Here is a 25,972-nt window from a genome sequence, read left to right on the forward strand (position 1 = left end):
ATAAAACGGTGGCTCTCATATATTCTTAAGACCAGGCGCGCTTGTTCGACGAATGTACGCGCATTTTTCGCTAGTAGAAGAGACCATGCGCGGCAACATTGTGAAAGCAGCACTTACAAATTAGTCGAGGCCGTGACGGCAACTTGACGATGGTTCCGGCCGAATGGGCTTAACGTTTTGACGATGCGTGCGAGAATTACACGTTCGGTAACGTCGAGCCAAGCTCAATACACGTCGGTTTCTTGCGCCTAGCAGGACCCTTCGTTCAAGGTTTATTGTGCTAGAATGTGCAGCTCGTTAATGTTTAGTATATGAAAAGTGAGTGGGTGAAACGCACGAGTACGACATCTTCTGATGAATGTGCAAGTGTCCGTGATAACTTTTCATGTGGTTGACCAAATTATAAGTAGGTGTGACGTATACACAGGCTCGTGTTATACATATAAGTAGGGGATGCGTTTTATAGAAAGGTGTGACTTATACTCCGAAAAACTTAGCAGTCGGCGGTTGATCTGAGCGGGTTCTTAATAGAATATGTGTTACAAGCCTGTGACGAGTATCAATAGATTCAAGTACCAGAACCCTAGATAAGTGAGAATGGTTCATCACGACAAACGCTGCTTTTCGATGCGATGCGCAACAAGGTTCAACGTTTTTCCGCCACCCTTGTATGCCGTTTGTCACCCTTTTTGACCCTTTGATGTGCTCCTGAAAGTCGATTTTAATACAAACATTATGCAGGATTCAAAGCGATGTATTTACTTGTATTCCCAAGTGCACGCTCATAAAAAGAGGACGTCAGCTTACGTAGAGAGGAATCAAGCCCCTCTACGAAAGATGAGCTACTTGACATTCAAGAAGTATGCAAGCGCTCAATATCAGCTTGTGCAGCGAATGTGAACTGTAGTGATCGTCTTCATTGGTGTGTAATAGTGAATATGTTGTTTCCTGTTATCAGTAGATTGCTTTACGTGTGCTTAAAAGAACTATCCGCTTCAGAAAAGTCTTTTCTTTACGTGATAAAGGACTTGCCACTTTCACTACACGAGAGCTATGATGCGTGCTGAAATCATGTTTCTCACCTTTGTAACACAATATCGCTTACCCGCACGTTGCGTGATGGTTTACTCATTTATTTGCTGCCAACAATAAAGCCTTATAGGGCCTTGTTACTTGTGTGCGTCTTTTTTTTTCTACCACTCGATCACATATTGCGCTGAAGTTTGGACAACCGAAATCATTCGAAAAATAGTAACACCGCCGAACGGCTGCTTTAGCATGCATTCATTTCAATCTGTCCCGCACCACTTTGCTTCTACGTTATGAAAAAAATTTTTGATGCTCTTTACACTGGTCCTATTGAAGTATGCCCGCATATATCGCCCGGCTCTCACAAAGTTATTCCAGCTTAGAGTGAAAACAATCTGATTACGAGCTACTAGCTTCATGCAAAAATATGCAAATGCTGAGTGATTTGTTTTGCGTTCCATCGCAGTGCCAGTTTTTCAGTCCCTTAGTTTTGACTTCTAGAAGAGATAAGACCGCCAGTTTCACCTTGATCGAAAGAAGAGATTTAATAGTGAAAGAAGGCATATGATTTATGCATACTTTGGTTTCATGGTCGTGATCCCGTCGAGAGCTCAGATACTTTGCCATGGTAGACGCCGCAAATACTCACCTAATTCTTACTCTTGAAAGATTTCTCCTTTTCGCCGACACCTTTAGCGAAGTGATACTGGCGTTATCATGCAGAACAGCGTTCACTTGCCTCATGACCAAAAATGGGTAACTAGCATAGCAAAAGAAAAAAGAAGTAAATACCTTAGACGAATATAGGTAGTTTTGAAATGAGGATCAGTAGCGCAACAAAAAATTAATAATATCGGTGACTCGTAGTAGCGGCAGCAGCGAGGTGTCCTTCGAAGGGACGATTGCGAATTAATAAGCTGCGTGTAGTTGTCGCAATTACTAATCTGCAGGGAACTGTCGAACAGGCCGCTGTTCCTTGCATCGAAATGATAGTCGCTTGAAGGAACGCCGTCCAGCTATAGTGCAGCTTGTCATCCTAACATGCGCAGTCAAAGCATTTTGCAGCCTTTACATTCGGCGAGAGTGTTTGCTGACCATGTCGCTAGGATATTGAGAGTCATCGAATCTTACTTGAGAAACGCGTCGCGCGGCGATGTACAACGCCCACATCCGTACGCCTACATCCTGCTTCAGAGTGTTGCGAGCCTTTGACAGGGCACATGTCGCCCTGCGCCAAATGCTGGGCTAAACTTTCTGCTAAACTTAGTGATTTTTGAGGCACAAAATGGTGTTATGCCAAGAGGCCAGCCAGATCATGATCCAGATTAGCCAGCTACTGGTGACAGTTGTTGCTGCGCAAGTCAACACAATTAAATCACACTTTATATATATATATATATATATATATATATATATATATATATATATATATATATATATATATATATATATTGAAGGAATAGAAGCACGTAGGAAGAACTATACCAGAACTTCAATGACTCCTCAGCCGAGGTTCGGCCTTGATCAAAATTGCGATATCAAGCACACACAGTACAATTCCCCACACCCACAATTTATCAGCGAACACGTATTACCACTACCAACCTCAACACGAGCTCGAATAACAGTGGCCCCCATACGCAAAAACGTGCACCCTGAATACAATAAAGCAAGGCGAAAAGCACGCGCAAAACATATTAGAACTATGTATGAAAATAACCCCACGTACAACCCAATATACACGGATGCAGCCGCGTATTCGAACGTACACTTGAACGCCAGTGATGCCCAAAAGAACATCAGGAGGTACGCAATGGCAATAGTCGACACGAAAGCACAGCAACAATTTACGGCATCCGTCAAGGCAGGTACTCCGGCGGCAGCCGAAACTTTTGCCGTGGCAATGGCTCTTGCTCACGCGGAACGCACGCGAAAGAGCGTCAGCATCATAACAGACCCACAAGAAGCATGTCGCCTTTTTCTCAGGGGCCACGTGACCAAAACATTTCACTCAATAATACCGACGAAATTCGCCCATCATCGCCGGATCCTATGGTGTCCAGGTCATACAGGCCTTGAGGGGAACGAATTGGCCGATTCGCTAGCCCGAGGTATTATTAACCGGGTCGTCTACACTAGGGCTGTCCCAGGTGGCCACTGTAATGACCCCAATCCAGCGAATGTCCGCGAGATTCTCGCTCATCAGCGTGCAACCAGAAAAAAATAACCTCCCCCTCAACAACAACTCAGTGGAGGGAAAGCCGTCAGCCGGCGAAAAATTCAGACTAGGGTATTCCCCCACCTTAAATTACAGAATGCCATGTTCCCCACTCGCTACAGGCCTGACTGCCCGTGGTGCGGAGGCATACCAACTCTACAACACATTACTTGGGTTTGTGAATCACACCCGTTTGATAAAACACACCACACAATGAAGCAACGGTAGGCACAGCTAACCAGCTCGGACCTGGCGGGACAACAGTCCTTCAGAAAACAGCTCAAGCGGGCGGCCGAGGCTAGCGTGGCCTTGGACTAAATGGTCTCCGACCACTGCACGTAAATACAAACGTGAGAGACTTGCGCGTGCAATTGGTAACTTTGCATATATATATATATATATATATATATATATATATATATATATATATATATATATATATATATATATATAATGTTACGGAAGCAAATTGAACAGTATACGCATACTGTTCGCAATGGCCTATACTAACTCAGGCAACCTTTTCTTTTTCCATACCTCACTAAGTAATTAAGTTTAATTACCCAACTTTTTTTCATCTGTGGCTGAGGATTCCAAATATGATCCACAGATTTGTAGGACACCTTCAGAAACCACCGATCGAGTTATTTGCTTTGCGATACGTCTGACGTTGTCCCTTTTTCGGGGTTTCAAAGAAAGCCTGCGGAATATGAAAAAAGCCATGTGACGGAGCGTTTGCGCAGTGGTATTGTGCTGCTATCAAGCGTCCGTTCATCTACGTAAACAAATCGCTATATATATATATATATATATATATATATATATATATATATACATATATATATTGGAAGACTGAGGTGACAATAACAGGAAGGGGTAGAAAAACAGGAAATGGTCAAAATTTAGTACTTTCACTCGTACTCTATATTTGGCGCAGCCGCCCATTTGGGTTGAAGTAACATTGGTAAGAAGAACAGATGGGCAGGCGACCCTGCAGACTTAATAGCTTGATGGCCAAGACCCAGTGCTTCTCGAGGAATCCGCGACTTCGTCGGAACTGCTTCGCATCATCACGGAGAAAAGTCAATTGAGCGAAGCGAGCCTAATTGAGAAAGGTGCGGTACGCATCGATGCTTCGATGTCTAAATTTGAGAATACGTATCCGGGACATTCGGGTGTAGATTCCAAGAACGAGGCTGAGCACACGAATGACAGCTTGTTGCAAGCGCTGTTGCAGCAGCAGACCACGCAGTGCGGGCAACAGCGACTGATTCTCGAAGAAGTTTGCGACTCACTAGGAGCACAGAAACCACATCGAGAAGAGATTAAGCCTGATAGTTTGGATGGGGCATTCAATACCGGCAACTTCTGGCTCAGATTTTATGAACACGCATGTGCGCAAAAGCACTGGACGTCATTTGGGGACAAAGTGTGCAACATGCGCCGTTTTTTTACCTTGCAATGCCAGAAAATGTGTGGGAAAAGTGAATCGCAAGCCAATGCCGTGATTCATGGCACAAATAAAAGATAGATTTCTTTCCGCTTTTGAGCGAAATCCGGTTGACACATGGGATGACACAATAGCTTTCAGACAAAGAGAAGGGGCAGCCATAGATTATTTTTTCGAGAAGAGACGGTTACTCTACCTTGCCGAGCCTAGTCTACCGCACTCTGCAATGCTTCCACTGATAATTCAAGGCATGACTAACGAATCGCAATGAGAGGCTCGTGTACAGCGCGCAACCTCCACGGGTGACTTACTTACTTGCCTTTAGTATGTGTCCAGCGATTCTCTGATTGATGGTCCCATCAACAGGCATAACACTCTACCACTGAGCATTGACGCACACGGTGAAACGGTAGTATATTTGAATGCCAACTCCGACCATTCTGAAAAGATGGAAAGCATATACATTCTGAAAACAAATCTTTTATTTCTTAAACTGATGGTAAATGGAAAAAGTGTGGACTCACTGTTTGATAGTGGAGCATCCGTAAGCCTGGTAAATCAGGAACTTGTCCAACCGAGCAAGATGTAGGAAGTAAAAATAGTGTTCGAAGCTGTGATGGAAAAACTAGAACGTTGCAACACTGGCCAAAAGTAGAAGCTAGATTTGTGGACATCACCTGAAAGTATATGCCTTTGTCGAGCCGGGTGTTGACTTCGTGTTTATTTTATCTAGGCCTGATATCTCGCGATTGAAGATGAACACTTCTTGGAGAGACGAAGTAACCATTGACGTAATATTTAGGCCTAATTGGTGCGGAATGGAAAATTTACATCGAACAGTTAGAAATGCTGACGAGATACTGACAAATTTTCCGGAAGATATTTGAGTTGAGACTTACCCACCAGCAGCAAGTGTACTCTAGGTACCTTTTAAGCGTCGTGACGTCACAGTAGTGCGAAAAAAGCCGTACGGTCTCTCCGACGAGAAAAGATCTGACTAAAGGCCGAACTCCAGCAAATGCTAAATGCCGGCATTATAAAGTCTTCAACGTCCACCTTCGCGCAACCAATCACCATAGTACCGAAAGACGATGGCTCATTTCGCCTTTGCGCAGATTACCGGGAGATAAATGGGCAGAGTGATTTTTTCCTTTTCCCATGCCGCGAATACACGAGATCATTGACGAGGGCACTGCTTTTGTAACGCCTTTCGATGTGTACGAGAACAACCGCTTACCATTCGCTTGGAAGAATGCGGGAGCTTGGCTTCAGAAAATGGTGAATGGCATTCCTGATGAGTTTCTGGGAAAGTAGTGTGACGTATACAATGACGACATCACATATATTCACGTACAAGAGAAGAACATGAAAAACAGCTTTCGTGCGTGCTAAAAGCCCTCAGCAAGGCAAGCTAAAAATTAACAACGAGAGTGATTCTTTTCCGACGAACATTGTCTTTCTAGGAAGAGTGTTTGACGGCAAAACTAAAACAACAAAAGACGAGTTTGTACAAAGGATAAAGAAGCTCGTCAAGTTATATGGTCTACACTCACTCCGTGTTTTCCTTGGACTCGATGGTCATTTCCGTGCGTTCATTAAGGATTGTGCTGCAAAGACAAGAAGCCTCACTAAGCTGACGCATAAGGATGTGTGATTTATGTAGAGTGAAGAGTTCGAGAAAGCGTACCATTACTTTGTTGAAGCTATATCGTCGGATCCTGTGCTTGTGCTCCTGTTTTCGACAAGATTTTCGAGCTGCGCACAGATGCTTCGTAATACGGTAGAGGGGCAGTTCTATATCAACGAGGCACAAAGGAATAGCAACGACGGCAACTCAAAGTGATTGGCTATTATTCTTCTACGTTCTCAAACGCTCAAGAACATCATAGGACCACAGAAAAAGAAGGTCTGGCTGTTGTGATGGCACCACGGTATTTCAGAAGCTTCATACAGGGTCGTGATTTCCGGATTTTCATTGAAAACCGAGCTCTCTTCGAATTTACCCAGCCTAAGGGCAGGGTGGCGCACTGGATCCGTGAAATACAACAGTTCGCCTTCGATGTGAGCCACCGACGTGGTGATAACCTGCCTGACACAGACGCTCTTTCCAGGCTTCACATCACAGAAGTGAGCACATCTGACCATGGACACGTTTACAGCTTGTGGGAAGGCCTCGAAGATTTGACTTGCGATAATGGCAAATTCGGCGTGCCAGGAAGATTGATGAAAAAGATTTTGACGCTGTACCTTGACAGCTGTGAGTCAGGAGCGCATGATGGATTCTGGAAAGCTTTTTGGAAGGTAAGCTGTAGATTAACGTCAAAAAGTATGAAGGAAGATATCAAGAACTACGTGCAATCTTGTCATCAGATTAGTATCGTCAAACAGAGAATCAAATGGTCTTCACCGCACATTCCCAAGTACCATTTGAAGTGATTCATCTCGATTTTGCCATAATTGAAAAGCGAGGCGAGGGACTCAGTAACGTTCAAACATTGCTTGTTGCAATAGATGAATGTGCACGCATGGCAGCTGCAAAGCCAGGAAAGGAAGACGCCAATTCTTTTTTGATTTTACTGGAGCAAAATATGTTCAAGAACACCAAGGTGGTAGGGTCCAGTAACGAGCCAGCTTTCCGCAGTAAGAAGCTTAAAGAATGGGCCCGTGATAGAGGAATCACCCTGAGATTTGCCGTACCCTACCATCGACATCTCCTCTCTCCTCCTCCTATGCCGGCACTCCCTCTCTCGGCTCTGCCCCGGCGCCGGCGGTGGCGGCACCTCGGCTGGGTACAGCTAGCAGACGCACCCAAGGTTCGCCGCTTTGGCGCGCAGTGCACTGTGCGCCTGAAGGATTTATTCGTTGCGTTTCTGACAGAGAGGCTCATAAATGAGTCACTCCAATAACTGCAGGTATCTTCTTTGCACTGCTTTATCGAAGCTCCTTGCCTTGCGATCACTTCGATTGCGGTGTCAACGGTGGAGGTGGTGTGCTCAAGCGAGCTAACGGAGTGTTTTTGCTCGAACGGCGCCTTTTGACCAGCTTAATTGGAACTTAAACATCGCCAAGAGATATCCAACATACGTTTTGTATGCGGATATTTAACTTTTACATTTGTAAAAACACAGGCGTGGAGTCTAGGCTCTATAAGAACCGATGGTGGCATACTACTTTCATAATCTTTCAAAGGCGCGTTTGCTCGTACTGCAATAAGGCTTGGTAACGCATCGAGCTTTAATTTCTTGATGCCAAAATTCCGCAGGGTTTGGCTTTCAATCTGGCCTTCAGTGAAGTGATCCTAAGATGAATAAGCTAAGATTTGGTATGCCGCAACCTTTTGAGAAATCATACGAGGCACGGAAGAAAATATAGGCCGTGACACTTAACAAATAATTTCGAAAATAAGAACTGTTGATATGCCAACCCACTGTGTGCGGAGCCATAACAGTTTCATCAACGTAGAACGTTGAACATGGTCTGGGCAATTGAGCGCCCCTTCGTTACAGGTTTCTTTTACCCGACCTATCCGCGTTAAAAAGGTTTCAACCAGCTTACATTTGCACGTGTTTTGTTGTTACCAGTCGACTCATGCTTTGCCGGGACCTTCGGATGCTTCCAGTTGTACCCCAGGCCGCCAGGCCAACGCTACCCTTGGGGCTTGCGACCCAGGTACAACCACGGGCGTCAGCGCCGAGTTCCCAACAACCGATCGCACCAGCGATGCGATCCAAACACACGACATTCTTGAACACAATATAACTACGGCTGTGTTTAGCGGACGTCTGCGTTCTGATTTATTATGCGCGCAGATATGGCGCACGCAAGATATTGGGGGCGAGGGCTTACGGAGTTGCCTTCTGTTCGAAGCGCCCCCCTTGCGTAGTAAGAGGGATCAGGAGGCGCGCTCCTCACAGGTTTTGCTCACGACGCTCGATAAAAACACCACGCGGCAGCCCTCCTGGAATGGCGCAAGAGTCTGCTACGCACCAAAAGAGCCCGCGCTAGCACGTGACCACAGCGCTACGACCAATAAAAGGGTCGACTCTAGGCAAGTACTTTCAAAAGGTGGGAAGTTTTTTAAAGTCGAAATAATAATCTTGGGCAAACTGAAAGCACAGAATCGTTCACAGACGCTCTCTCTCTACCGAATACATACAGTGAACGCCCCTGCGCGTGGTCGCCGCGATGGAGTCTCCAGAACCGGCTTCTTGCACGAAAGGCAGGCTAACGCTGAGAGCAAACTATGTGAAATATGTTGTTATAGCGGGCTGTATGTGTAACTGAATGGAGCATAACAGAATGAAGCCTCAATGCAGCGATCACACGGGTTCGCAGCAACGACTGCGCGTCTTCATGCATTTCTGCGCCAATGTTTTGTTTTCGCTGCGAGCGGATTTTCACAGCGTGCCGTGGTGTTTAGGCCGCAGAATACAATCATTCGACAGTACACAAGCAACCATTGTTTCGTGAATGCTATCAGAACTGTTGAAAAATTATTTCGTTATAGAGACTTCGACGCCTACGGCGACTGTGATGTGCCGTAGGCGTCGTTTCTTTGTCTTCTAAATTCTTCGACATTTCATTATTATACCTCAAGTTGCGTCGCACTGTATCTTTATCGGTCTTCTCAGCATGCGATTTCCCCCTGCTTCGTTTTTATAATCCAGGGCATTAATTCATAACAAAAACATGACCCAATGCCATGCCTTTTTTTAATGTGCTTCTTAACACTCACTTTCCATTACAGTGAACTTGTCATTATCTAGCATCAAAAGTTCATAGACCAAATCCTTATGACATTAGCCGGGCGGCGGGCACGGGCGAGCATATCAGTGCGCATATTTTGCTACTCACCGAACATTGTAGTCCCGGCGCCGTAGCAGAAATCTTCCTCCCGTCTGTGCTTGCTGCATGCCCGAATAGCAGCCGATGGCTGTCTGCCGGTTCTAAGTTTCGCAAGCCAAGCTTCACGCAGCTTCTTGTCCTGCGGCTTCGTGTGAATAAGGCAGACACTATAGCTCCGCTGCGTACGTCCAAAGGCAGCCACTACCCATTATAGTGAGCGCAATCCTTTTAAATGTTTTCAAGCACACATCCAGGGCGGGAATGTTTTACGACATAATCAAAACTGCAGCGCAGGTGGCAGTTTAAGCTTTCGTTTTTAGCTCGCTTCTGCGCTTCCGAAGCAGCCGACGCGGCCGCTGTGTCCCCGTGATCGCTCATGCCACGTCACGCCGACGGTGGCGCCAGCTTTTCCAGTGGTGGAGCTGGCCCCCAATAGATGCCGTAACTATGCCTAGGCACATCAAGTGCCCAGTTTGCTAAAAACCCCGCAAATACAAATACCATACAGCAATGCGCTCTACGTAAAAGCTAGACCTGCACCGCGAGTAGCATTAACAGCGACGTCTCAAACGATGAGAACCGCCGTTTTAGTCTCCAGTTCATCAGCGGAGTCCAACTAATAAAAAAAAAATGCGTCTAGCAGTACGCGTCACTTCAGCATGCAATACGCGTCACTGAACGGCTGAACACTGAACACCGAAACGAGCGCGCCAACCACAGTGCGCAACATCATAATGTAGCCGGCCGAACCAGAAGCGTGAACAGCGAGGCTCAGACAACATGAAGCACGGCTTTTGTAGAAGCGAGTGAACACGACAACAACCGCGCCGAACGTTATTTGGTGCGAAGAAAGACTGCAGACGCTCACGCTTCTCACAAAATCATATGAAAAAATAGGTGTGACTTCTGATGAACGGCCACTTTCCTCACAAAAGCGCAGGTCCCACGCATTTTCAAAGTTTGCTCGGCACATCCTCTGCAGCCAAATCTTTCGGCGAGCCACGTTCCTTCTTGCAGATGGAATAACGAAAAGTATTTTCCTCTACCCTCCTCGGTTGTTGCACCCATAAGCACAACATAGGTTAGACAACGCCGCAATACGTAAATGGCGCCAGCGCTAGCGACACGCTGCCCGCCAAAACTCCGCCGCCTTAAACCAACCGAAGCGAGTTTTGATACTCGCGAACGGCGCAAGAGTCTGCTACGCACCAAAAGAGCGCGTGCTAGCACGTGACCACAGCGCTACGACCAATAGAAGGGTCGACTCTAGGGAAGCGTGGCAGGCGAGAGAGAAAGCGGCAAAGTTCAGTGGAAGTCCTTACTTTTTTTTCAGGGGTTTTACCTGGATGGTTGGATGGATGGATGGATGGATGGATGGATGGATGGATGTTATGAGCGTCCCCTTTGGAACGCTGGAGGTGAGTTGCGCCACCAAGCTCTTGCTATTATACTGCGTAATGTCCTACCTATAGGTTAAACCAACCGAACACAGCGGCGCCCTCTGGTTTTGTGCAGCGTTCGTTTGTAGGTGAGATTTGCTCCTCACGCTGTACCATCTCTCAGGCTCATCCTGCGCCAGCGCAATTAGTTCAGCAGCATAATATTATTATGAGACATAACTTTAAAGTTTCCCTATGGGTTCTCTGGTCTAATACTTTCCTATTGCTATCAATGTATCGTCAGAAAGGTCCAATATAGGACAATTAACGGCAATAACGTTCGTAGTTTTGTAGGCTCCATAAATTGTAGTAAACATTTCCTTACAAACTAAACAATGATGGTGGCCCGCGCGCACTGAACAAGACCAACAAATCTCGCTCGATGAGCGTGAGCGCTCGCTCTCCCAACGCCTGTGTGACGACGAGCGTTAGCAGCGAGGAACGTGCCTGCTTATCCAAAGTGAACACACTGTGCTGCCGCTTGCTTCTCCATTTGAACTGCTCGGCTTCTTCAAACCTCAGTTTACGCCAACTGCAACAATGGCCGGCCGCGAGGGCAGCACCCATGAAGCCACCAGACACCTCATGTCATTGCTCCTAGATTGCCCTCCGTCACGGCATCCGCCCGCGGCAGATGGCTTACAGCATAGTGTGTGCGGGCGGCATATGCGCTTTTCACACGGACAGCCACGGCTGGACTGGAGGAGAAGACGCGTGCTCTTCTTCATACTAGCCCTGCCGTAAGCCAGCGGCGCCACGATCAAGCGACATCCAGCACTAGGCCCGAGGAAAGCCGGTGCGCGGAAAGCCACGAACCTTTCCGCCTCCCCATGGAATGCTTGCTCTCGCATCCGCTGCCCATCAGGTGACCACCAAAGCGCGGCTCGCAGGGCTCACCGTCTCGACAAAATGCCCCTAAAACAGGCCAAGAACGACGCTTACCAGCTTTTGGATAGCCCGTAATTCAAGAAAGCGCGTTTAATACTTGCAGGCATATCGCACCTGACATTTCTCACACTTAGTTAAAATATAACCTTCAAGAGCAATCTATATTTTTCAGAAAATCCTGAAAACAGTCATATAAAGCTGTTGAGGGCTCACTGCAGCACAATCATGTTTGTAGTATTTTAACTACAATATTTACTACAAGGCACTCCCCCACCAGATCAGGAATTGGCCTCCCTTATGCGGTATTCGGCCACATCCACTCCCAGAAGGCTAGCTCAATTACCTAATGGCCCTCAGTCCCAAGCAGCTGGGGAGCATCTCACCAAGGCGGCGTTCAGACGTGTAAGGCAGCAGAGGGTGCTAAAAATCTCTGGATCCAGACAGGCCGGTAATGGAAACAGGCCCTTGCAACATTCAACTCCCGAACCCTCTCGAGTGAGACTAGCTTAGCAGGACTCTTTGAGGAATTATCAGGCATTGTTTAGGATATCATCGGCCTTAGTGAGGTTAGAAGAACTGGTGAGGCTTATGCATTGCTGAATAACGGACATATCCTCTGTTACAGAAGTCTCCAAGATAAGAAGCAATACGTGGAAATTTTCACAATCCATAAGGACATAGAGGGCAACATTGACGAATTCTACAGCATTAATGAGAGGGTAGCTGTAGTCGTAATCAAATTTAATAAGAGGTATAGATTAAACGTAGCACAAGCCTACGCTCCAACACCCAGTCACGATGATGTGGAAGTAGATCTGTTTTACGAAGATGGTCAATTAGCGATGAGAAAAGTGCAAACTCAGTGTACAGTAGTGATGGGCGATTTCAATGCAAAAGTGGGGAAAAAGCAGGCTGGTGAACAAGCAATTGGCAACTACGGCGTCGATTCTAGGAACGCTAGAGGAGAGATTCTAGTAGAATTCGCAGAAAGAAATAAGCTTCGAATAAGGAACATCTTTTCAGGAAGCGTAGTAACAGAAAGTGGACCTGGAAAAGCCCTAATGGTGAAACAAGAAATGAAATTGACTTATACTTTCTGCTGATCCCAGCGAAGTGTAGGATGTAGAAGTGATAGGTAGGGTAAAGTGCAGTGATCATAGGTCACGGAGCAAGAAATATTTAGGAGTGGAAACTCCGCTGTTTGCGGCGACCAGTAAAGGTCACAAGCCCGCGGATATATTTTCATGCTGGCGGCACCTGGCGGCATGGGAAGAAATTACCGCCGTTTCGGTTGCCAGGGCAACCGGTTGAGCGTGTTGCTCCCGTTTGGCCGCGCGAGCCTGACTTCTACCACGGAGTGGCCGGATCTGCCGGAGCCGCCGAGCTGGCCGAGCCGCCTGCTGGGCGCTGCTTTTTTTTTTCCGCTGCGGCTTCTACGACGCGCCGCATGGTGCCGCCACTGCATACGGTAGCGTCGGCGCATGCAACAATTGTGACTTTATCTCGTCGCTCGCGCTTACGGGAGTTTCACCTCCTATATGTCTTACTCCGTGTCATAGGTTAGTGATGGCTAGGGTTCACCTCAATTTGAAGAGAAAAAGAGCTAAATTGGTCAGGAAGAAACAGGTCAACCTAGAGGCAGTAAGGGTGAAAGCCGACAAATTCAGGCTGCTATTTGCGAACAAATATGCAGCCTTAGAACAGAGAGATGATGATGAAATAGAGCTAATGAATGAAACCGTAAGTAGGTTGGCTTCAGAGACATCAACTGAAGTGGGAGACAAGGCACCAAAGCAACCAGTAGGCGAAATCTCCCAAGTAACAAAGGCCCTAATAAAGAAACGAAAAAAAATGAAAGTGTCCAACTCAAGAGATAGAATAGAATTCACGGAACTATCAAAACTGATCAACAAGGCGAGATTAAGGGATATTGGAAACTATAACATTATGTAACATTAACATTATGTACGGGGAAAAAACGATAGAAATGGTTACTAGTATGAGAACTCTCGGCGTAACGTTTTCGAGTAATATGCTCTGGGACGAACACATTGACGCAGTCACAATCCAGTTATCTAGGGTCATTGGCATAACTTTAAACGGCAATCACTATTGCCGTTTAAAGTTAAACTTCTCATTTATAACTCACTTTTTTATTCGTACCTCTATTATTGCTTATTGGTATGGGGTACAACTACCTTTGTTAATTTGCATGAACTACTTGTCTTGCAAAAGAAGTTTGTTCGGCTACTCTTTAATGTCCCCTACAACTCCCATACTATAAACTTATTTCAGGAAGCCAACATAATTTCTGTGTTAAGGTTATACCAGTACAAGTTAACAACTGCATTTAGGCGGGAAGCAAAACTGAACTGCTCCTTTCTACGAGAACTTTCTAACCTTGAACTTAATGACAAATTTTATGTTACCCGTCATAAAGAAATATGGCGGGTGGTCACACCCAGAACAAATTACTTAAGGGAAAAGCTGTCACACACAATGCCAAAGCTTCTAAATAAATATAATAATCTAGGTGTTGATATCACCCAAATAACGGCCCAACAACTGAGAGACTTATATATGCATGATTTTTAAATTACTGGTTGAGTGTACATCCTCTCGGCTAGTATGTATATAAAGTGTGTATATATGCTTCTGTATATGTGTGTGTGTAGGTGTGCATACGAGTGTGTATGCATATACGGGTATATGAATGCATGTGTATGCGTATATATATGTGTGTATATAATGTTCAGCGGCGTATTCTTGTCTCATTTGTATTCATCACGAGAACCACACAAGCTACCCTAAGTATTTTTGGTTTTGTCACCAGTGGCTCTGTATGGATCTGGGTGTGCATGTGTAAATGCGAGTATGTGGGTTCATGAGAGTATATATGAGTATGTGTGTATATATATGTATGTATACATATGTATATGTGTATGTGTATGTATGTATGATGCATATGTGCTTGCATGTATGCTGTTGCCGAATATTCTGTAGAGGGGGCTGCGGGCCTCGTCAAGCTGCTTACTGTAGCAGCTTTTACTTGCAGCCTCCTCCATCAAGTAGATGGAAATAAAGCTATTCTATTCTATTCTATTCTATTCTATTCTATTCTATTCTATAACATGTAAAAACTGAAGAAGCCGTAAAAAATGGACGCAGCCTCAAATCGGTGAGAAAGAAACTTGGCATAGGACAAACCAAGATGTATGCAATGAACGATAAGCAGGGCAGTATCATCAGCAATTTCGAAGATATAGTTAAAGCAGCGGAAGAATTCTATACTGACCTGTACAGTACCCAGAGGAGTCGGGATACCTCAGTTAGAAAGAGTAATGAACAGGATACAGGAACTCCTCCTATATCTAGCGATGAGGTCAGAAGGGCCTTGCAAGACATGAAACGAGGAAGGCCGGTAGGAGAAGATGGAATAAATCCCATTTAATCAAAGATGTTGGAGACATAATGCTTGGACAACTAGCGGCTCTTTACACGAATGCCTATAGACTACAAGTTTCCCAGAAAACTGGATTAATGCAAACATTATACTAATCCACAAAAAAGGAGACGTTAAAGAATTGCAAAATTATAGGCCATTAGCTTACTCCCAGTAATATTTAAAATATTTACCAAATTAATCTCCAATAGAATAAGGGCAACACTGGACTTTAGTCAACCAAGGGAACAAGCTGGCTTCAGGAAGGGATACTCTACAATGGATCACATGCATCCCATCAATCAGGTTATCGAGAAATCTGCGAAGTACAAAAAGCCTCTCTATATGGCTTCCATAATTACGAAAAGGCATTTGATTCAGTAGAGATACCAGCACTCATAGAGGCATTACATAATCAAGGAGTACAGAACGCTTACGTACATACCCCTGGAAAATATCTAAAGAGGTTCTACAGCTACCACAATTCCACACAAGAAAAGCAGGAAGATATCTATAAAGAAAGGGGCCAGACAAGGAGACACAATCTCTCCGATGCTATTCACTGCGTGCGTAGAAGAAATATTCAAGCTATTAAACTGGGAAGGCTTAGGAGTAAAGATCGACGGCGAATATCTCAGCAACCTTCGGTTTGCCGTTGACATTGTTCTATTCGGCAACAATGCAGACGAATTACAACAAATGATTGAGGACCTTAACGGAGAGAGTGTAAGAGTGGAGTTGAAGATTAATATGGCAGAAGACAAAGCTAATAATAAGTAGCCGTGAAGAGGAATAAGGGTGAAGGATCGCCAGTAGGCCTCAAGAGTCTGTGAGCGAGTACGCTTACCTAGGTCAATTTATCACAGGGAACCCTGATCATGAGAAGGAAATTCACAGTAGAATAAAAATGGGTTGGATCACATACGGCAGACATTGCCAGCTCCTGACTGGAAGCTTACCTTTATCATTTATGAGGAAGGTGTACAATCAGTGCATTTTACCAGTGCTGACATATGGGGCAGAGACCTGGACACTGACCAAGAAGCTTGACCATAAGCTAAGGACCGCGCAAAGAGCGATGGAACGAAGATTGCAAGACCTAACTTTAAGAGACAGAAAGAGAGTGGTTTGGATCAGGGGGCAAACCACTACAGACGATATTCTAATTGACATCAAGGGGAAAAAATGTGCTGGGCAGGTCATGTAACGCGCCGGTTAAATAACCGTTTGATCATTAGTGTTACAGAATGGGTACCAAGAGAAGGAAAACGCAATCGAGGACGCCAAAAGACTAGGTGGAGCGATGAAATTAGGAAATTCGCGGGCGCTAGGTGGAATCGGTCGGCGCAGGACAGGGGTAATTGGAGATCGCTAGGGAGGGTCCTTCGTCGTGCAGTAGACATAAAATAGGCTGATGATCATGATGACGATTTACTCGAATCCATTCAGAACAAATACAATATCTGGCTGATATCTTGCAATATCTTTCAAGAAAAACCACGTCAATCATTTCACCAAAGAACTAATTACATCACCGAACTTCTTGGTTATAAACATTAAAGCACATGTTTTAATTCGAAAGCATGAGGGAATAATCAAAAAGTCTAATCCTCTGTTTCTGCTATTCGAAATGGTCATATTGGATGACGTAATTCTCGTGAAATTATTCTTTCACCATTCTTGAGCTAAAACTTTCCAGCGCGCTCAGCCATGAAATTCGTCGTTTATTTTGCCTGATTGCGCTCACGCCACCACGAAACGCCACCGCGGCGTAGTGGATGACATAAAGGGAAACTTCACCTATCCGCGCTATAAAAGGATCTGTCTCCTCTATGGTGCTTAAATGACTAGTTTTTCAAATGAGATGAGCCCAAAGCTCCAATAGGAATAATGTCGTGGGCAGAGAATTGCGACGCTAGCTTCGTTTTGTGTCGAACCTCAACACCATTGATGGGGTTCCACACAGACCCGTGTTTCGCGGTGCTGTATGGGTAATCACCTAAATTAAACAAATGATTTTATGTAAGTTACTTCGGTGCCAATGTTCGTTTTGAATTGCAGATGCATGCAACAAAGCGTTTCTTATGATTCCCTTTAACCTTGTAATACGAACATGTGCGGTAAGTTTTGGAGCTACGAAGGTAATTGTGATAGTGAGTTTATTATTGCGATAGCAATGATATGAACACTCCAGGCGCATTTCAGCCGTCAGCGTCACCGTGATATTTTGTATAAAGTCCAAGGGAGCTAACGCCGTCGCCACGCGCCGTTTGCTGTATGTGCGAGTGAAAGTCAGCGACGCGAGCCGAAGATCGCGGATCAGTCTGGCGCACGCTAAGGAGAAAAGCGGAGAGCAGACGCACTTTCTTCCGCAAAGCGAAAGGTCATAGGGTGATGGGAGCGAGAGAGGGAGCGAGTGGCGGCGTTGAGCTGCGGCAGCAACTGCGTATTTCGCGGCCGTACGCAAGGGCAACTGACGATCACGACTCAACCTCACGCGCGAAAGCGAAGAAAGTGGGGAGGAAGCGCATGCAGGAGCAAGGAGCAGCGACTTCTACTCCGCCAGCAACTGTGTACTTTGCGCGAGCGCACGTGCTCCTTCTTGAAAGTATCCCCATGTGGCTCATACCAATGAGTGTTTTGTTCTCGCCGCTGTTTGCCTTGAAGCCACAGACAGGTGGGCGAAGAATAAGTTGAACAGCATGGTCGTGCTCACATCGGCTCCTGCTTTTTGAAAGTTTTCGGCCGGGAATTTGCCTCCAACACCCCCGACTGGTGATGCAGAAGACGTCTAAAACGAAGAGGACCAAGCCGATGCCATTTTTCACCGGTGGGTGAACTTTTCATCAATTTATCGCCCATTTACACTTCAACCACGCCAGAGAGGGCTCGGCCTACTCAACCTAGGCCTAACCCCAACGATAGGCCCGCCGCTTGCGGAACCTGTTTCACGCACGCGTGACGCTGGTCGAAGCTACTAGAAATGGAAGTCACTGTGGAGGGGGAGGACATTCACCCCGAGCTCGTCTCCGAAGATTTAGGACGATAGCCGGCGGTTTCTAAATGCTCTGCAAAACGCGGTGAAACTGCCCTCGCTAACATATAAAGGACCTCTCGGGGCTCAGCCTAGTATGGACGTGGCCCGGCATGGTGGAGCCCGTGCAGCGCAGCTCAAGGGAAAGCTACTCAAGGCAGGGTGAATGCCCCGCTTACCTAAAAAACAGGCCAAATTCATCGTAAGATCGAGACGAGGGCTCAACATCTCCAGGATGGGAGCCCCGGTGATCGACAGTGCCCTAGTACGTGCGGCAGGGATTGCAGAGAGTGAAGCAGAAGATGACACCATATGTCCCAAATGGCAATACAACATGGTCGTGGTCAGCACATCCAAGCGGGAGAATGCTACCCTGTACGTGACAACGAAGGCCATCGAGCTATATGGCAAGCTATATGAGATCAGCGCCTACGAAGCGGCACCGCACAACACGTGAAAAGGCGTTATGCGTGGCATCCTCACTGGAGATAGCCCCGCGGAGGTGCAGCGCCGCATGATCAACAGCAAGAACCCGCTAGCCCTCGAGGCTAACCGCATCAAGGACAGGGGCACGGTGATTGTGGCCTTCGATAAACTCAGGGTGCCCAATTTTGTCAAGTATGGTCCTACCCTTGTTAGATGTACGCTATATCACAAGCAAGTGAACACGTGTTACCAATGTGGCACGCTGGGGCATAGCGCGGACGTATGCCCAACGCTGGAAGTCAAGGCATGTCGACAATGTGGAGCCTTTCAACCGGAGGAAGGACATCGCTGTACGCCAAATTGCAAAATGTGTGAAGGCGCGCACGCAACCGCAGACCGCCAGTGCAAGCAAAGATATCAGGAACTACACTTGGTACGGTGCAGAAGACGGGACAAGGCGGCGGCCTTGAGTGGCACCGAGGCATCACATGCCAACCCCGGGTCCCCAGACCACCGAGGCCGCGCCACAGCGGAGAACCAGCGGGTCGGGCACACTGAAGCAGAGGGCTAGCCACCATGCCGGGGACGCTCCAGATCCAGGGGCATTCCAGGTCCAGTGGGCGCTCCAGGTCCCTAGGCAGATCCCGCAGCAGGTCCCTGCCGACAGGGTGCTCCCAATCCAAAGGGCGCTCGACTTCAGGACCCAGAGGCAGCGGGACGAGCCGTGTGCAGTTCCTGGAGGACCACCACCGAGGAGGCAGGCCGACGACAACCGGCACAACATCGGCCGACCGCTTGAAGGTAGCCGGCCCAAACAAGGTAACCGGGGGCGCGACAACAGGGCATGTGAGCAATGACAGGCTCGCAAAGCTAGAAATTGAAAACACGCATATACGATCCGTGATTCAAAACCTCATGAGAGGAGTAGAGGAACTTAGGAGCGGCAATACGGCTAGGATGATAGTCGAGCCCACATCCCAGCCACGACCGATTAGTAATGACGCAGATGGTGATATCAATAGCGAGAGGCCCACCAAACGCCGGGCTCTCAATGGCGAACAAGAATCGACGGTGGCCGGGCACGCTCGCTCCGAGATCCGCGAGATGCTGAGTGCGCTCAGTGACAGTGTCAAGCTTGTAACGGAGTTGGTAGCCGGCATGCAATTTCATATCGCTCGTCTTGAAACAAATATAGCCAACCTACACACTAACATGAACAGTCTCCAAACCCACATGGTGGTTATGGAAGAAAGATACAACCAAGGCTGCATAAAGATTGAGACGTTCCTAGACAATCGGTGGCCGCTGCACTAGGACCCGGAGCGATTAGCTTATCCGGGATTGCGACCAGTGAACCAACGGACCGAGTAATGCCAGGTAGTCACGCCAGCAGGTATAGAACTCCTCATGATGGCAGAACCCACTAGCGACTTCATAGTATGGCAGTGGAACTGTCGAGGACTTGGAGGCAAGGCCCACAAGCAACAGCAGTACTTCAGGACATACGAAATTAAACCTAGCGTGATCCTGCTACAGAAGACGCTCACCGAGCACCTTAAAATCCAGGGCTATCGTACCCTCGCAATGCATCCGACGGTAGGGGTGTAGCGACTCTGGTACGGAGTAAGATCACTTTCGTACAGCAAGACATCCATATGCCGTCTAATAACATCGTATATCTGATGGTAGAGACAGCAGGCAAAGGGAAACGTAGCAAGCCAACATCCATCCGCAACGCATACAACAGCCCAAAGCAGCACAGGCAGAGGTTTCGGACTTTCCTAACCAAGGCCATTCACCTGGCAGGCAGTAATCCCGTGGATTAAGGCAGTGCTCGTGGCGGGAGACATTAATGCCCCTCATCCGACGTGGGGATACGCGCAGAGTACACCTAAGGGCAAACATCTATGGGAAGAGAGCATCGAGACAGAGCTCGAGCTGATAACTGACCCGACACAACTAACAAGACGGGGAACTTCCACCAGCAGGGACACCACACCCAACCTCGCCTTCACCAAGAACATTACTCGAGCGTCATGGTCTAACACAGGGGTGGATTTGGTTAGCGACCATTACATCACAGAGATGACGGTAGGCTCACACAGGACCGAGGAAAAAGAATTAAAGCTAGTGGACTAGGACAAGTTTAGAGAGCTGAGGACCATTAGGTCCACGGAGGACGCGAACGCAACACTACACGGGTGGATGACGCAACTACAGACGGCTCTCGCGGAAGTAACACGAACGGTCACCACCGACCTTGAAACTGAGAAGATGGACATTAGGCTCGCCCACATGCTAGAAGCCAAGCAATCGTTACTGCAAGGATGCAAAGGACAACGCCTGAACCGTCGGCTGCGGAAGAATGTTGCGGAGCTACACCGGAGCACCGAACAGCACTGCTCCACACTATCTAGGCACCAATGGGACGAGATCTGCAACATTACTGACGTGTAGGTACGCAGAGGCAGCTCTTGGAACCTTCTGAAACACCTCTTGGACGGCGCGAACACCGAGACCTCGCGGAGGGACGCGATGAGCAAGCTGCTATACGAGGCATGCAAGACCGAAACACCGGACGAGCTCGTATCATGACTGACGGCCAAATTGCTCACCGTGGCGGATGCGGCAGCTACCGAGGACGTGACTTCCCAATACTCGGGTCGACCTAACGCGGAGCTTGATGCCGACTTCACCACGGAAGAGGTCATAAAAGCGCTCAGAGGTGTCAACAGCTGATCCGCACCAGGGCCGGATAACATCACCAATAAGGCCCTCCACAATATGGACGAGAGCGGCGCGGAACAGCTCACTGCGATAGTTAATGAGACGTGGCGTTCAGGCAATGTTCCCATAGAATGGAAGATGGTCAAAACGGTCTTAATACCAAAACCTGGCAAGCCCCTCAGCATGGACAAGCTGCGCCCAATCTCCCTTACGTCGTGCGTAGGTAAGACCATGAAGCGTGCGGTGCTTAACCGTGTGAAGCCTTACTTGGAAGAGAACGAGATATGTCCTCACAACATCATTGGCTTTCGTCAGGAGATGGCAACGCAAGACGCCATGAAGCTGGTCAAAAGCAGGATACTAGACAACACAACAAGAGGAGTCAAGGCCATCCTAGGCCTAGACCTAGAAAAGGCATTTGATAACATAAGGCACTCCTTCATACTACGAAAAATATAAACTCTCGGACTTGGTCAACGTCTCCATGACTACATCCGTGACTTCCTGAGGGGAAGGCAGGCCTCGCTACGAGTCGGGTCCTTGCAATCAGAGCCAGTCGTACTGGGCGACAGGGGTACCCTGCAGTGCTCGGTGATATCCCCTACCCTCTTCAACCTGGCTATCATAGGACGGCAACTGACAACTGACAGGCAGCTGACAAGAATCGAGAACCTCCAACATACCATCTATGCAGATGACGTGACCATGTGTGTGGCAAAGGGGAGCGAAGGACAAATCGAGCACACTTTACAAAATGCGATCCGATCCACTGAGGAGTACCTCAAACCAACAGGCCTGCGGTGCTCGCCAAACAAGTCTGAGCTGTTGCCATATAGACCCAAGAGACGAGGTCCCAAACCGAAGGAATGGGACAAAGGCGCCGATCCATGCATCCGCCTGTACACCGCTGAAGGCAACACGATTCCGGTGGTCTGTCACATCAAGATGTTGGGCATGACAATGGAGGCAAATGGTTCGAACATCGCAGTCGTTAAGCTCACTACGAAGGCCGCGAACGCCACACGCCTACTGAGGCGAGTGGCCAACCAGCATCACGGGCTCAAGGAGGACAACCTGCTTAGACTGGCACAGGCCTTTGTAATCAGTGACTTCGTGTACATCACGGCCATGCACAACTGGTCCAAAGTGGAGAGAGACAAGCTTGGCACTGCACGCATTAGGCATGCGCAACAAGCTGAGCGAGATTGCGGAGGCACAGGAACGGGCACAGATCACCAGGCTGTTCGGCACACCTGCGGCAGGTGGATTCTACGAGAAATGGGCGTCGCACCTCGGCAGATTGAGTGTAACAGCCACGGGCTAACACCCGACCAGCGTAAAAAGATCAGGGCAGCCCCTCTGCCCTGGAATATGAACCCAGAGCACAACATCGAGAGAAGACTTGCTCGAGCCAAAGCACTCCTCCGACAGGCACTTGCCTCTGGGAAAGCATGCTGCTTTATGGATGCAGCCAAATATCCTGGCAGACGAGCCTATCTAGCAGCGGTGGTCAACAAAGACGCGTGCACGGTCCGCACTGATAGTCCTGAGGTGGCCGAGCAGGCGGCCGTTAGCCTTGCACTCCTAGAAGACGACAAATGTTTGATATACTGTGACTCCAAGAGGGCAATTCTGTCCTTCGAAACAGGGAGCATACCCCCAACCATCGGCAGAGTACTTGGTACTCATTACCTCACCCCAAACTACATTAATTGGTTCCTAGCACTCATGGCACCATTGGAGGGGCCGCTCCCTAACCTCAACGAGATGGCACACGAAGCCGCACGAGACCTAACTCACCGTGCCAACCCGGACTCCCTCTCGGCAGGATTGGAGAGCGAGCGCGACCCCCTCGTCACTTACACCGATCTCACCCAGCATTATAATTTACTCAAGAGAACCATTCCGCTACCGTACAGAGAACTCAATAAAGCACAAGAAGTCACGTGCAGGCGGCTTCAGATGGGCACCTACCCATACCCGGCCTTCCTGCACAAAATCTTTCCGGACGCGCACCCTCACAATGCGTGTCGCTACTGTCAGGATATAGCTAGCCTTGCTCACATGCTCTGGGGTTGCCCCCTGGCGCCGCGATCCAGGACCACCAAGGAAGAATGGGACAGAGCTCTACGTAGCTCGGACCCTGAATCACAGCTCTGGGCTGTCCATCGGGCCCGCGACGCGGCGGAGGGGCATGGCCTCTGTCCCGACGCGGGAGCGGCCCGCTGCGCACTAATCGCGTTCACCGACGGACCCCAAGGAAGTTATTCATCGATCCATTCATAGACAGCTCGAAGGTCACTTCGCTCACTAGTGCTCTGTCAACGCTCCCTCACGCCAGTCTTCTGAAAGCGTGTCCACGGTCATTGAGTGTTATGTGCTGATGTTTACTTCTGCGCGCTGACACCATGTTTGTTAATTCAGTAAGCAAAGGAATATTTCCAAGTTTACACGGTTGTAAGAGTTCGGGCCGGGCATGTAAAAAGGAGTAGTTGGCCCATGGCGTCGTCCGACTCATCCACGCTTAGGACGCTGTTGAAAGGAGGACCGTGTTCTCATATAGAACAACGAGTACTGGCTTTATTTACAACATCTACATAAAGCGAGGACGACGTTACGTCTGATCAGTATGGCACGACTGAAGTGAAGCACTCTGAGGAGCCGAAAAAGTTCGCTTGAACCCCCTTTGTTCTCCCTATATCCCTAAGCCAGGGTAATCTGCCACTATATCTTCGTAGAATCGGAGCGTCCATAGTGGTCGAAAGACCTGCGTTGAAGGCGAGCGTTCACAAATTCACTCCTGCACCTTGGTTTACTGAATACACAGAAAGGAGAGGAGCTACGTAAACAAGAGTTGTGACCTGACTCAAACTGGCACGTCTTGGTTTTGAGATGACCCAGCAGTTACCTGGGTCTTCCAAATAACCGTCTTGCTTACCGGAGTCCGTGAGGAAACGCCGTAGAACACCCTTTTCCAGGAGTTTCTTGCTCCCATCAGTCTGTGACTGGGACAGTACACCAACAAACAACAGTCGATCAGCCAAACGTGTCTCACCGCGCTGGCGCCGGAGATCTATCTGAGGGGGACTGCTCGTTAGCTTCATGAAGCTATTCGTAGCAGTACGGCAGGACAGTCCGCCAGATTTGAGACCGTCGCTATGAATGAGCGGGTCACTACCCCCAAATGCCGATCGTAACACGGCCGATAAAACTATTATCCTTACTTCGTATAGCTGTCTACAAATTTGCTATCGCAATCAATGTTTCGTCTTTCGGAAGAAACTGCTACTTTTTGGTTAAAGGGTTGCATTCGTTTTTCCTTTGCCTCTGGAATCGGGTTGGTATAGGGCGCCTTTTAGCCGACCATTGTGAGCCCACTTTTCCTTATATTCTTGGCGTTCGCATATGTTTGCGTGATAAAATAACAATACTAATAACACATGACGTCCGCCTGGCCATATAACTCATTTGTAGTCATGCAATTTTAATGAATTTTCAGGCTTATTTTTCATTTCACAAGGCAATTTAACGATAAATGCGCGAGAAGTGCGTTAATATTGTGTTGCACCTGTATAAGGTACCGAACGGATTATTTAAGTCGCATTCACCACATTGCATATTGTTGTTCCAAACTTCACTCAACACAGGTCCTGCTGCTTCGACGACTGAAGTGCGAGCGACGGTGTTCTGTGCCGGACCAACATCAATTGCAATGGATATATCCCGGCCACGGCGGCCGTATTTCGATGGGGGCGAAATGAGAAAACACCCGTGTACTGAGATTTAGGTGCACGTTAAAGAACCGCAGCCGGTCAAAATTTCCGGAGTCCTTCACAACGTCGTGCGTCACAATCAGATAGGGTTTTGGCGCGTAAAGCCCCATAATTTCTTTACACACACACACACACACACACACACACACACACACACACACACACACACACACACACACACACACACACACACACACACACACACACACACACACACACACACACACACACACAAATATATATATATATATATATATCGCTCACCCTTGCGAAGGGTCTCGAATCATGCAGCCTTCATCTCATTAGGTAGCATGCGGAGGTTCATTAGCGACGTGTCTGCTTTCCTAATTCACGTGTGAAGTCATGCCATCGGCCAAAATAGCGTTGTATATTTGTCTAATATTTCCAGGGCTGGTACACATAAATGCTTACTTAAGTGTACGGACAGATGACTCTCGCTGTAGCACAATTGGTAGTACAACGCACCTGTAATTAGTACGCTGTGGGTTTGGTTCCCGCGAGCGACAACTTCGCCTTCTGTTTAATTTCCATATTCTATTATATTTTTTACATTTCAATTGCTACCACACCTGAAAACTTCTACGCTTTCCATGGCGTCATTGCCGCCTGTGGGATTTATGTGGGCGTGATTAACAAAAATTGACTCCCTACGTTAGCCTTCTTCTCGTTTGTGTATATAT

The 25,972-nt window shown here is 47.7% G+C and overlaps 1 long non-coding RNA gene across 1 annotated transcript in view; it reads right to left on the reverse strand.

The window, feature by feature from the left end:
- The window catches only part of LOC142572829 (uncharacterized), a 599,316-nt gene that overhangs the window by 416,835 nt on the left and 156,509 nt on the right, over positions 1-25,972 (reverse strand). The gene's annotated exons all lie outside the window — the stretch shown is intronic.

This window comes from Dermacentor variabilis, chromosome 2 (genome assembly GCF_050947875.1).
Source record: "Dermacentor variabilis isolate Ectoservices chromosome 2, ASM5094787v1, whole genome shotgun sequence".
In the NCBI taxonomy this organism is placed as follows: Eukaryota; Metazoa; Arthropoda; class Arachnida; order Ixodida; family Ixodidae; genus Dermacentor; species Dermacentor variabilis.